At 47.2% G+C, this 4,244-nt stretch overlaps 1 long non-coding RNA gene across 1 annotated transcript in view; it reads left to right on the forward strand.

The window, feature by feature from the left end:
- Positions 1–3,988, forward strand: part of LOC123137557 (uncharacterized) — a 13,350-nt gene extending 9,362 nt beyond the window's left edge. Inside the window, exons 4-5 of the long non-coding RNA XR_006468348.1 lie at positions 2,401–2,516; positions 3,730–3,988. This is a non-coding gene — a long non-coding RNA (uncharacterized lncRNA). The remainder of the gene's footprint in view (positions 1–2,400; positions 2,517–3,729) is intronic.
- The last annotated feature ends 256 nt before the right edge of the window (positions 3,989–4,244 follow it).

Below are 4,244 nucleotides of genomic sequence, written 5' to 3' on the forward strand. Positions count from 1 at the left end.
GCTACATCGCGACGCAGTTCGGATGAATCTGGTCTGCTGTGTTTGGCCCAGACGGATTTCTATTTAGTAGGTATGGCGGTCATCGTCACGTGTTGGGGCGCGCCCCCGCGATCTATAGATCGATCTTGATTGTCCTGCTTTGTTTTTCAGTTTGTCTCGCAGGTCGTGTGTGTAGCCCCAGGCCTTCGTGTTTTTGTTTGATTGGCGACAGGGTGCGGGCTGGTATTCGGGTTGATACGCCGCTTTATCTCGGCCGCGAGGTGGTCAGTCAGCCGCATCCTGCGCTGGTAGTATGGGCTCTAGTGTCTCGTCCTCGAATTGAGGTAACAACCTGCGGCTCGGGTAGCTTTTGGTTGGGCGCTCGAGTCCGTATTCCTCGGCCGCCAGGACCTCAGTCCATCTGTCAGTTAGCAGATCTTGATCAGCTTGAAGCTGTTGTTGTTTTTTCTTCAGGCTCTTTGCAGTGGCTATAAGCCGGTGCTTGAAGCGCTCCTGCTCGACGGGATCCTCAGGCACGATAAATTCATCGTCGTCGAGGCTTACCTCTTCTTCGGAGAGGGGCATGTAATTGTCATCCTCCGAATCTCCATCTATTGCCTGTTCATCAGGGCTAGCTTGCTCATCCTCCTGTCCGGCCTGCTCGAAGCTTGGCTGGGCAGGATTGTTTTTGTCTTCGGCATCCTCCGGAGTGCTGTTGTCTCTGGTGCTAGTATCGCTGTTTTTACTATGGTGAGGTTTAGAGCGGCGCCGCCGACGTCGTCGCTTGGATTGCTTCTCAAGAGGATCGTGCTCCGTTGCATCCTTTTGATCCTTGCCATTGTTTTCTTTGGGTGTGTCCACCATATATATATATATCATATGATGAGGTGGCCGTCTAGCGCCCTGTGGGCGGTGGTTCCTGTTCTTCTCCGGCATCGCCGTCCATACCGTCGATGTCGTCGGAGTCAAAATCAAGCATGTCGGTTAAGTCATCGACAGTGGCTATTAAGTGGGTAGTGGGTGGGTAACGAATTCCTTCGTCGTCCGCTTCCCACTCGAGCCGGACATAGTTCGGCCAAGAGTCTCCTGACAGGGAGAGAGATTTTAATGAATTTAGCACATTGCCCAAGGGTGAGTGCTGAAAGATGTCCGCGGAGCTAAACTCCATGATCGGTGCCCAGTCAGATCCGATGGGCACGGATGTACGCGGTTCAGATCCTATGGCCGGAGACGAGTCCGAGGGTCTGATGACACAGACCTCATTGGAAGTGGAATCTGTGTTCGGCTCTATCGCCGTCGAGTGTGCGGCCTCCGTGGCAGGGTCCATCCTCCCGTCCTCGGATGACATGATCTGTACTGGATCTAAAGCCAGGGAAGCTGCAGGTGTGATCTCCTAAACATCGTCTGACGACAGATCTAGGTCATGCTCGTCGCGACTATGGGGTGCACCTGTCATGGGCTCGAATCCGTCGAAGATCAAGTCTCCGCGGATGTCGGCAGTGTAATTGAGGCTTCCAAACCGGACCTGATGGCCGGGGGCGTAGCTATCGATCTGCTCCAGATGGCCAAGCGAGTTGGCCCGCAGTGCAAAGCCGCCGAATACGAAGATCTGTTCGGGGAAGAAAATCTCACCCTGGACCGCATCGTTGTGGATGATTGAAGGAGCCATCAAGCCTTATGGTGACGACACAGTGGAACTCTCAATGAAAGCACCAATGTCGGTGTCAAAACCGGCAGATCTCGGGTAGGGGGTCCCGAACTGTGCGTCTAAGGCTAATGGTAACAAGAGGCGGGGGACACAATGTTTACCCAGGTTCTGGCCCTCTCTATGGAGGTAATACCCTACTTCCTGCTTTATTGATCTTGATGACATGAGTATTACAAGAGTTGATCTACCACGAGATCATAGAGGCTAAACCCTAAAAGCTAGCCTATGATTATGATCGTTGTTGTCCTACGGACTAAACCCTCCGATTTATATAGACACCAGAGGGGGCTAGGGTTACACAGAGTCGGTTACAGAGAAGGAAATCTACATATCCGAATTGCCAAGCTTGCCTTTCACATAAAGGAGAGTCCCACCCGGACACGGGATGAAGTCTTCAGTCTTGTATCTTCATAGTCCAACAGTCTGGCATAAACATATAGTCCGGCTGTTCGAGGACCCCCTAGTCCTGGACTCCCTCAGTCACCCCCCAGGATTTCTGTTCAATTCAAATTTTATTCAGAAATTTGACTGAACTTCGTCCAGCCACCATTTCTAAACCACAAGTCCAAATGATTTGATTCTTTTTGCATTGTCTTTGTTTCAGAAAGCTCTAGCAGCACACCAGAGGGTGGATTTTTCCTTGCTGTCTAGAATTTCTGGTGATTTTCAGAATGTATTTTGATAATTATTTTTGTGGTTTAAATTCTTTTCAGAAGGAGAAGCTTGTCTTGAAGCAAACCAAGAGGGGTGTGATCCTCCTCTACACTAAGGGAAGCCACACCAGCATTTGGATGGTGTTATTTCAATATCTATGATTTTCTACTTAAATGTGAGTTCTTATTTGCATTTAAAAATTTAATAAATAATTTTGGTTAATTTCTAGTTACTTTACCATGCTTGATATGCTTGTTTTAGTTACTGGTTGAATGCATGAGCTTGTTTGGCTAAGTAGAGTAATATTTTGCACTATGCATATGGCTATGGAAATTAATGATAGTTATTTTACTAGTGATAGTTTCATTTAAATGAAGAACTAATAAAAATATTGTTTGATAAATAAAAATGAGTTATAACCAGAGAAGTTTGGTTCTAAGTATTGCAAGATGCATATGTTGTTAAGTTTGATCCAAGAATATGAGTTGTTTGTTTTGCGTGATGAGTAGTTGCATGATTCTTTTTGGGTTATATCATGTTGATGATAAAAAGTTTTTATCAAAGTTAAACTTGATTAAGTTTAACTTGAATATGATGTTGATCACATCATGGTGCCACTGAATCGGGTTTTTAATTCAGTGCGACCACATTTACCTTATGGGAAGGTCTTGATTCGGTCCTTTGTTGTGGCTCTCACCGGTGCCTCCCGTGAGGGAAGGTTATGGGCGTGCATACCCTGGCCCGGTAGGCAGACATAACCTTGTGTGCTTGTTTTTGTTTTTATGGTACCATGTCCCCATTTTGGACCGTTTTGCCACGACGGTGGCCGTTGGTGTCTTTGGTAGACACGGGGCCACCCAAGACCTAGCCCTGAGGGGGAGTTGGTCGGAGCGGCCGGGGAGAGTGCATGACAAAGGGAGGGTTTTGTCGAATTGCTTTGGTCTACCCGAATGGTAATGCGAGGCCAGGTATTCCTTAGTGTGGGTAAAGTGCGCTACCTCTGCAGAGTGTAATTAATCTATCAATAGTCGCGTCCTCGGTTATGGGCATAACTCGGAAGTAAGTCACACCATGGATCAACTTTTCTAATAATCTTGCAAACTAAGTGAGTGCTGTGATGCTTTGGTTCGTGAAGAAAGCATGAACACTTGAGGTGTTCATGAGTGTTTGGTTTCAGTTGTGACCCAGGTATGGTCACTGTTTGGTTACGAGGTAACCGTCTCGTAAGCGAGTCCGTGGGACTCATTGCATGAAACTTTTGTCTTCCTTCGTAGTAGTTTTGCACTGTATTAATCTAGTTAAATATCATGATATTGTTTGTCATCGTGCTTATGTTTGTTGTGGGCTTGCGAGTACATTAAATGTACTGACCTGACGTGTTATGCCAGTTTTCAGGCAAGTCAGTTCGCATCGGAGTGCATCTCATGTCTAGGCTGTGTTCACGTTGGTGTCCCTGTGCTATGGAGTTCCTCTACGTCGTTCTTTCGCTGTCGCGTAGCTCGTGTGATCGAGGCCCCGTCATGTTCATTAAATAATGTACATACCGTCCAGCAGCACCGTGTGTGCTGCTTGGCCTCGAATCTCGATGTAATATCAGACTTATGTAATTCGCTAGTATCAATAAAGCGGTTGTTTTTGTACCATGTTGTTGTGTATTGCTAGAAGACTTGATCTCTGGGCTGGCAATGCAAGGTAAACCGGTTGCTCTGAGTCGGGGTGCCACAGGTAACCTCCCGGTACTCCGAAACTTATCCGATACTTCCCGAAACCATTCCGGTGTCCGAACGTAACCTTCCAATATATCAGTCTTTACCTCTCGACCATTTCGAGACTCCTCATCATGTTCGTGATCTCATTCGGGACTCCGAACAAACTTTGGTCACCAAACCACATAACTCACAAT

The sequence above is a fragment of the Triticum aestivum genome, chromosome 6B (assembly GCF_018294505.1).
Source record: "Triticum aestivum cultivar Chinese Spring chromosome 6B, IWGSC CS RefSeq v2.1, whole genome shotgun sequence".
NCBI lineage: Eukaryota > Viridiplantae > Streptophyta > Magnoliopsida > Poales > Poaceae > Triticum > Triticum aestivum.